The sequence below is a fragment of the Eulemur rufifrons genome, chromosome 7 (assembly GCF_041146395.1).
Source record: "Eulemur rufifrons isolate Redbay chromosome 7, OSU_ERuf_1, whole genome shotgun sequence".
NCBI classification, from domain to species: domain Eukaryota; kingdom Metazoa; phylum Chordata; class Mammalia; order Primates; family Lemuridae; genus Eulemur; species Eulemur rufifrons.
The window spans coordinates 100,792,619-100,801,930 of NC_090989.1; the positions used below are offsets into that span (position 1 = coordinate 100,792,619).

The window sequence follows — 9,312 nt, forward strand, 5'->3', positions numbered from 1 at the left end:
ATTCTTTATACATCATGAATGCTTAACACTTATTAGGAACCATGCTGGCACCAGCACTTCCTTCTGATTCACTCAAAGATTTAATGACCTGTTGTGTACCTTGTTATATAGGAAGTGGGCATCTCTAATGTGCAAGGGACACTCCCTACCTTCAGAGATACTACAGTCTGTTTGGGGAGGCAAAATGTGAATAGAGGAAAATTTAAACTCATGGCCTCTGACAGTCTAGCTGTGGGTGCACAGGGAGGAGCTATTGTGGGCCTGGAGCCACCCCCAGAATGTGGGGTGGTGTGGAGGGGGAGGCTTTCCCAACACTGGCTGCAAGTCCCTGGAGTCTTTCCCATGTGTTGTGTTTACATTGATGGTGGGGAAGATGGGAAGAGCATGTCACATCAAGTGACACTTGTTGACAAAAATCAAGAAAGCACAAATTTCTTTGGCTTCCCACAAACATTCTCATGTTTCCATTGATGCTTTAACTCTAAGGCAGAGAAATGGCCCTTCTCTTTCCTTCCCTGCCAGGAGGGCAGTGGGAGAGGTGCTGCCAGCTGCCTGTCCTGCTCACTCACTTGGTGATTGCAGATTTTGATTAATTCCTCCCATTTGGGTATTTCTTCCCTCTGGGACAATGATTAAACTAAGAAATCCTTCACTCATCTGGACCCCTTCCTTTGGTGTTTTCTCGTTCTGGAATTCTGTGTCTCTACTCCTATATCTTCAGGAATTCACCAAGTCCAAAGCCCTACCAATTATATCAGAGCAACCCCTTCCTTGTTCTTGGAGGAAGATCCTAATGGAGGAGAATTCTTGGTCTCACTCTGCACTTGTTCAGACTTCCAAGTATAGAGTCACCACCAAATGCATTTATTTAGCTCTGCTACTTTGCTTTTATTTACTCTTATTATTTTTTTTTTTTTTTTGTTGAGACAGAGTCTCACTTTGTTGCCCAGGCTAGAGTGAGTGCCGTGGCGTCAGCTTAGCTCACAGCAACCTCAAACTCCTGGGCTTAAGCGATCCTACTGCCTCAGCCTCCCGAGTAGCTGGGACTACAGGCATGCGCCACTATGCCCGGCTAATTTTTTCTATATAGATTTTTAGGTGTCCATATAATGTCTTTCTATTTTTAGTAGAGACGGGGTCTCGCTCAGGCTGGTCTCGAACTCCTGACCTTGAGCAATCCACCCGCCTCGGCCTCCCAGAGTGCTAGGATTACAGGCGTGAGCCACCGCGCCCGGCCTACTCTTATTATTATTATTACTAAAAATATCAGGAGGTGTAATACTCTCAATTTTGTAAATATCCCCCTAGCAAAATTCATGCCCTTGGCATTTAAACCTCCCTGACTTTGGGAAATAAGATAACTACAAGAGGAGCACAGTCTTTAAAAGGCTCTTGCACTCTACAGGATGGTTACTTCTGGAGACTTGGTTGCTGGTGTGGCATTGGAGTGCTTGGCTCTAATCACATGCATTCAGAACAGAAAGCCTGACACACAGGAGATCCTCAATAAATAAGTATATTCTCTGAGACAGTCTTGCTCTGTCGCCCCAGCTATAGTGCAGTGGCATCATGACAGCTCACTGCAACCTCAGACCCCTGGGCTCAAGCGATCCTCCTGCCTCAGCCTCCCGAGTAGCTGGGACTACAGGTGCGCACCACCATGGCTGGCTAATTATTTCTACTTTTAGTAGAGACAGAGTCTTGCTCTTGCTCAGACTGGCTCAATAAATATTTTTAAAAGAATAAAAACTAAAAACCTTGCATCTGTTGGCTGTAAGCTTATCCTACCACAACATGAGAGAGTGTTGAAGAGTTCTATTTTGTATTCTCTTCAAATTCACTTGCCTATCCTGTGAACTTACATAGACTCCACCTACTTTGTTTCAGGATGCCTTGGGAACTTATGCTGATTAATCTAGTGGCTCTATGTCTCAGGTGGGGGGAAAGGGCTCTCTGCTTTTTCCAAACAGTCTCTTTCATGAGATCAGCACTAGGAGGACAGGGCTCTAGCTGCCATTTTCTATGAACTACATAAGTTCTCTAGCATGGTTTAGGGTGTGGGAAAATCTTGATATGGGCAGAAAGCAGCTCAAGAAGTCACGGGAAGGTGGTCCCCATAAGCTCTGCCCCAGACATGCTCCACTTCAGGACTCTGTTGTCAGGGCTGAGCACCTACTATGTGTCAGCAGTAAATAAGACAGTAAGTTCTGCTTTCAAGGGACTTGCAGTCTAATGGAGGAGCTGGAAGTTGCAGGGTCCTATGGGGGCACATAGAAGAGCATGTGGCCCGGACAGCCACAGGGAAAGTAGCCTCTAAGAGCTGACACCTGGGAGATGAGTAGGGATCATTAGGACAAAGCAGGTGGGCAAGGAAAGGGTTCCCAGCAGGGGAGCAGCCAGTGTCAAGGTCCACAGGTGAGAGATGCTGTGACGTACTTGGGGTAAACCTGGAACAGAGTAGGCAAGAGGAGGAAGCAGCTGCAGATAACGGAGAGTGAGGGAAGCAGGGGGCAGACCACAGAGGGCTCCTGTTAGGGGGCTTGGACTTTATCCGTAGAGAAATGGGGAGTCACCAAAGTATTTTAGGCAGAGGAGAGTCATTCGGGGGACAATACAACCTGGGTCTCCTCAATAATACAGCACATTCTCTGCTTCTTTTCTAAATTAATCTTTAAACCTTTATTGAGGATGTTATATTAATGACATAAAAAGTTAGACTCCCAGGACATTAGAAGTCACCTGGTTCGGTGAACTTTTTAAATTGGGATTCTCTTGACACAGCTGGGAGAAATGACGCCCCCTCTGTTGATGATCCTCCATCCACCTCCCTGGTGGAGGTGTATAACTTAGATAGATAGAGATATAGATAATCTCCTATTGGTCATGTTTCTCTGAAGAACACTGACTAATACACACAGATAATATCCAACTCAACCACATTCTATTTAACAGCCACATGGCAATCCAACTCCATACTGGTGGGTCTTTTCCAGTCTTTGTGCTGTTTGTTACAATGCTGGTGAACATTCTTCACCATTCTGTGTATGCAAATGCACCTCTAGGATGCATTTGTAGAAGTGGAATTGCTGGGTCAAAGGGCATGGACATTTAAATTTTGTTAGGTGTTGATAAATTGCTTTTCAAAAGGTTGCACCAATTCACACCCCAATAGCAGGTAGTGAGAATACTTGTTTCCCCACATAAGAGGTGATCAGCTGGTTTATTGGTTGGTTGAAGATGGGCAACATTTAAGTGTGCTTAAAATGACGAAACCAAAATAAACGGACAGCAGAAAGAGAGAAAGAGATAATGGAAAGGGAGAAGACTAGGAAAGCCAGAGGGGAGCCCATCCAGAGTGCTGGTGCAGGGATTCGCCTGGAAATGAGCACGGACGCTCCTTCCATCACAATGAAAGAGGAGAAAGGCATGGGACTAGAGAGTTTGTAAGTTTGGTGGCCAGAAGAGGTTTTTGTTTTTTCTGAAACATAGAATAGAAAGAGTGGTTGCTCAAAGTGAAGGTGGAGGAGTTAGGTTGGGAGGTTGATGAAGAATGAATATTAAGTATTCCTCTTAAGGAACAGGAGGGAAAGTTGACTAGGGAAACAAAGAAGGATTTCCAAGCAGCATTTAAGTCTCATAATTTATTTTTAGCCTAATGCACAAGTTTTCAACAACATTTCTACTCAATCTTGATCAACACATCCCTCCCTCCTAACAGGGCACAATGGAGGAGCCACTTATAAGCAGGCCACCATCTGAGAATTCTCCAACATTGAGTATGCAGGTGGGGACCTTCCCAAGGATGGGAGTTAAGCCCCCACCCCAGCGTTCCTCATGTACCAGAGTCATCCAGATTTCCCAAACTCCACCATTCTCCACTTGATTACAGAGGTCCCTATGGTGTGGTTTCAGGATGCCCTCAAAACACCTCCCCATCACTCCTGAAAATCTGCCTCCAAGAGCTGAGAGTTGGTCCTTGGTTCTTGTTGAGGTGCACAACAGATGTTACTGGAGTCTATATTCCTGCTGAGGACACTGAGATCCCTTAGTTCAATCCTATTGCCCAGCCCTGTCCCCTACAACTCATCCCATCCTAATCCTTCCTAGGCCTAGAACAGATCAAACCTACCTTTAGCCTTCTTTGCTGTGGATTAAATAATCCCAGTTCTTCCAATGATTCTTCATAAAATTCAAGACCTATTCTCACTGTCCTTACTTCAAGATGCTCAACTTTTTGATCTGATTAGTTTTCTTCCCAAGATGGCTCTTACCTGTGCCAGGAACATCACCTTAGAAAGGACACCCTTGAGCCCCCATCAAAGATCCCTTGGGGAGGGCAGAACAGCCCATCACTGATGCTCTGGGGAAGTTGAGCAGGCAGCAAGTGGAACGACCTTCCAGATAGGCTGCCTGTGTGCTGCCCAGGGCAGGTCAGAAAGAAGGACCCGAAGGTGCTACCCTCACCTCAAAGCTCCATGTTCCACTATTTGACTCTTCCAACACATAGAAATTTGATTTTTTTTTTTCAAATGAACAAACCTACAACTTTATTTATTTACTTTTCAATGAATTTAAATCCTTAAGTGGTATGGTATCACATGGATTCTGTGCCCAATGGCCTTAGCAGAAAGCCTGCTTTGGAATTTGGCATGAACCACACTACTCTTTTCATAGGCATACGTTACCTTTCCCTGGATTGCTCTGGTTTTGTTTACTTTGCTGCCAGAAGTCACTACATTGTTCTTTACACACACAAATACATCTCTTGACCAAATATAATTCAGTTTCATCTTGGGCATAAACACCTCCAATTTCTAGAAGAGCTGTGTGCTCCCTCTGGTTCCAGAGATTCCACTTACAGCCAGCAAAAATGGCCTTGGACCACAGCCTTCCAGACACATTTACTGTTTTAGAAGTCCTATCCTTGCAGGCCTCCACAGGCCCCGAGTTGGCAGAGAGAGCGAATTTGGTATCATTTGATAGGATAAGAATATCTCTTTAATTCGAGAAGAACAAAGTACTTTTTATATAATTCATCCCAAAATAAACTGTTTTGATTGCTGAATCTAAGATGTAGTGATACATGTAGTCCTAAATCTTACTCAGATCCCTTAAAACTAGTTTTAATTTCCAGAATGTTGGTGCCATATTATTTGTACTGAAAAATTAACACTACAAAAAAAAATAGCTCCACTAATAATCCCACCAGAGAAAAATAACTTCACTTCTCACTATTAATGTTTGAAAGACAGCATATCAGTTTACCTGGACATCTCCCCAAAATTCATAATTAATCCCCAAATGATGTAAGTAGAATTTCTGCAGGTCAGTAAGAGGAAAATGCAAGTGAATTTTGTAAAGTATTAAGTATCAAGATATGGCTCAAAGCCATAGTCCCTCAGGCTCTGTAGGATCATGTTCTCAGGAAAGGGGAGTTAACATTGGAGCGAACTCAAGAGGAGATGGCCAAAAAGCATGTGGAGTGTAGCAGGATATGGTAGTTGTGATTTAGGAGGCCTCATCCCCCTTGAGTCAGTAATAATAATAACAACAATATTTAGCACTCCTGGGGTGCTTTTGAAACCTTAGAAGCCCCTCAAAGTCCTACCATGGGGCCAGTGCACAGAATTGCTGGGAACGGTCATTTTACAAATACTGTGTAACCTGATGTCCTCCACGCTGGTGGACAGCATGGGAGAGGGAGAGGCCCACGCTGACTGAGTGCCCAGTGTTGTGATCAGACCCTCCTTACTGAGCTTCCAGCATCCACTCCGCCCATTCCCGTATGGACAGCAGGACAGCCAGAGTGAGCCCTTCAAGATAGCCTGATCACATCATGCCTCTACTTAAACATTTGAGTGGCCTCACATCACTCTTAGAACACAGGCCAAATCCTAATAGGGTCTTTGGGACTTCGCATCTGTCTTAGTCCATTCAGGTAGCTATAACAAAATAACTTAGACTGGGTAACTACAACAGAAATTTATTGCTCACAGCTCTGGAGGCTGGGAAGTCCAAAATCAAGGCACTGGCAGATTTGGTGTCTCATGAGGGCCCGAGGGCCTGCTTCCTCATACACGGAAGTCTTTTCACTAACCTCATTTGGCAGTAGGGGCAAGCAAGTTCCTTTGGGGACTCTTTTATGAGGGCACTAATTCCATTCATGAGAGCTCCTCTTAACACTATTGTATTTGGGATTGGGTTTCAACATATGAATTTGGATGTGTTGTTGTGGGAGGTGGATACATAAACATTCCAGTCATAGCAGTATCCAATTCCTTCTCACTTGTCCACTTCATCTTCCCCTTCCTGCTCCTGCCACGCTGGCCCTCTATGAGCTCCTCCAGACAGGCATTGAGCATTCCAGACAGGCACTTTCCCACCACAGGGCTCTGTGCAGGCTGTTTCCCCTACCCGGAACACTCTCCCCTCCCCACACCCTTGCTTTGTCTCTTACTCTTGCTTCAGATCTCAGCTTAAAAGTCTGTTCCTCAATAAGCTTCCCACCCCCACACTAGTTTACCTCTTCCAGAACTTTTTCCTCAAGGATTTATCACAATGTGCAATTAGGCAGTTGTATGTATGATTATTTGATTAAGGTCTCCCTCTCCCACTAATGTGTGATCTCTGTAAGGGCAAGCCCCTCATCTGTTTTGCTCACCACATTATTTCCTAATGCCTGGAACAGGTACATCGCAGGCTCTCAATAAATGCTTGACACATGAATAGATGGTATACTGCTGTATCATCCTTTATAAAAGTAATATTTGGGTTCACACCCCACCACTCCAGCACGGGGTATAATTATTAGTAGCATACACATTTCTATCCTTAATACAGCAAAGGTTTACTCTTGCATTTTATTCTCTAAAATTTAACAGTATTTTAATTACTTTCTCTGTTCTCCAGCAAGAAAGAAAGTAATTATAGACTCATAGTACTAAAAAGGACTCAGTTATCTTAACTGGACAGTTTAAATATTAGACTAATGTTAAGCAATCCAGTCATGATGACTGAGCTTCCTACAGTTTTCTACTGTTAGAGATCCTCTCCCTGCCCCAAACATTTAGTCAAATTCCACTTAAATCTTTATTTATCCTAATAGACAGTGAAAATTCTCCCTCCTCACTTTTTGTGTACCATCCTTCTGACTGACTGGGAAAGGAAGGCCATCCAGCTACATTGTACATTCCTCATTCTTCGCCAAGCTGTCTAGGTGATGCTTACTATGCTCACTTTTCTCTGAAATAAACCACCCCCATTTCTGTTTTACTTGCTTTATTTAAAGTGTTTTTTCTTCTCAGCTTCTGTGGAGTTGTCATGGAAAAGACAAAGTTTTGTTTGAAAATAACAGTAAGGATGAACTTGCTGCATAGTCAATATGTCATCAGGCACTGGTAACTGACGCAGCCAGCACCAGGACTTCTCTGTCAGCAGCCACGGTCCTCTGGGCTGCCGAGTAACTAGCAGAAGAATGTGAAAGCCCCACAATGTACATCTTGGACCATGCCCGGCCAGGGCCGCAATCATCATGGCTCCTGGAAAGCAGTTCCCCTCTCCACCCGCTTGGCGCTGCCTCCATATGCCAAGGCCCCATTGGAAGGTCACTCTCCCAGTGCAAGGGTGCCTGCCTTCTGCTGGCCTTCCTGGCTCTCTTGGCTTCTGCCACCAGCCCTATAATTGGCCTGGCCAAAGCCGTAGTTTCTTCTCTTCCCTCACGGTACCTGTTGGGAAGACTCTCATCGCCCTTCACATGAGCCCCAATTGTCAGCAACTGGCACAAATGTGACCATCCTCAAGGGCAAGTGACATTCATTCTTCATCAGACCCAAGAGTCTAGGATCCGCTCCATGGAGAGGAGAGGGACGATGCTCTTCAGTCCTGGAGAAGGTGGCCCTCACATCCAGGATGGGCCAAACAGCTCTGAGCCGTTCAGAAAGAAAAAGACAACACAAGGTGAGTATTTACTTAAAGAGAAAGTTTATGTCCTGCTTTTCAGACCATAATTTATTTAATACTCACAAATATCTCCAATACTATACATACACACAAAAGTGATTACAGTCTTTACATTTAAGAGGCTTGCCATAGAAAAGAACACTCATTATTATTTGTATTTTGTTTAATGCTCAATTTATTAAACCTTTTATAAAATATAATTTTTAATAGAAATATAAAATAAATATTAAAATTTATGTATATAATGTAATATAAACAATTATACAAGTTTAATTTTTAAAACTTTGAAAATCAAATATTCTTACACATTCAAGCAATGATCATAAACTGAAATTACTATAATGATTTAAGCTACAATTAAAAGTTTAGTTTTACCAAATTTTGAACACTTCAAAACACACACAATGATTATAAAACCATTAAAAGTAAAATATCAACCCAATTATTTCCTAATTTCCTAATTATTTCTTTACTTGCTATGCCTTCCTGAGGTTACATGAAAATGTAGTACAGTACTACTTATTTCAAATACCTTCCCAAGATTATATAATATAGGCCAAAAAAGAGGCACGCTGTGTCGCTCATGTCCAATCAGGAAAACCAAACCCAGCTGGCGTGTTTCAGACATACGGAATTTAACACAAAGACTTGGTTACAAAAATGCTGGAGGAACAAAAAGGGGAGACAAGTTTATCCAGAGATTATCAGCAGCAGGAAGTGGCCACCATCCTCTGGCCTGAAGAGCAAAAGGGAAGGTGTGTTACCAGAGTGCACAATCATGGCATGCCCAAGCCTCCAGGGCGCCAGCCGGTGCCACGGCTGCCTTTCAGGAAGCCCCAAACCCAGCCCCCACCAACACTCAGAGCCCACGCCTGGCAGTGCCAGAGCCAAACCCCGCCATGTTCCTCTCCTTCCCTCACCACAGGATGAGTGCATTCGTCCCCAGTGTTTGTACATAGACATAACCCAAAAGAAGAAATAAAAAGCCCGCACGTATATTGTTCTCCTATGTACTATAGAAAACGCAAACTTAAACACTCAGCAGTGCATTCACTCTTCTGCCATGACTTCCTTTTACTGTAACTTCCCTCTTTTAAATGTCATTATAAACTTTTAACAAATTCAACTATTTCAATGAACTATAATTATTTTCTTGGTGATGTTCACACTGCCAAAGGCAGGCGGGAACCTTTCTCAGTCAACTCCTCCGTCCTTTCGGCACAGTTCTGAAGTCCTTGAAATCATTCTTCTTTCGCTCCAAATCAGTCCTGTGGGTTTCTCTGCCCAAGGCAGGGAATCATCTTCCCTCCAAAGGGTCCTGGTTCCTTATAGAGACCAAATTCCGGGAGAAGG

At 43.7% G+C, this 9,312-nt stretch overlaps 1 pseudogene; it reads right to left on the reverse strand.

Moving 5' to 3' along the window:
• Positions 1–4,571: 4,571 nt before the first annotated feature.
• LOC138385777 (large ribosomal subunit protein eL33 pseudogene) lies at positions 4,572–7,498 on the reverse strand (annotated as a pseudogene).
• Positions 7,499–9,312: the final 1,814 nt, after the last annotated feature.